General features: G+C 71.6%; 1 protein-coding gene across 3 annotated transcripts in view; it reads left to right on the top strand.

Annotated features, from left to right (window-relative positions):
* Positions 1 to 236, top strand: part of PRKN (parkin RBR E3 ubiquitin protein ligase) — a 1,506,714-nt gene that overhangs the window by 1,472,657 nt on the left and 33,821 nt on the right. The window lies entirely within an intron of this gene.

The raw sequence follows: 236 nt of genomic DNA, 5'->3' as shown, positions 1-236 counted from the left end.
TTGTTTTCGGGTTCGTTTGGCCGCCGGCGGCCAGTGGCCACGTGCAGGCGCATGCCTGGCGGCCACACACAGGCCTAGCGGCCATGCACAGACTCAGGCCCAGCGGCCACGCACAGACTCAGGCCTGGTGGCCACGCACAGGCCCAGGGGCCACACACAGGCCCGGAGACCACACGCAGGCCCGGGGCCACGCGCAGGCCCAGCGGCCACACTCAGGCCCAGGGGCCACATGCTGA

The sequence above is a fragment of the Tupaia chinensis genome, unplaced genomic scaffold, assembly GCF_000334495.1.
Source record: "Tupaia chinensis unplaced genomic scaffold, TupChi_1.0 Scaffold000346_1, whole genome shotgun sequence".
In the NCBI taxonomy this organism is placed as follows: domain Eukaryota; kingdom Metazoa; phylum Chordata; class Mammalia; order Scandentia; family Tupaiidae; genus Tupaia; species Tupaia belangeri.
The sequence above is the reverse complement of the archived record's forward strand: the minus strand, read 5'-3'. Positions and strand labels throughout refer to the sequence as shown.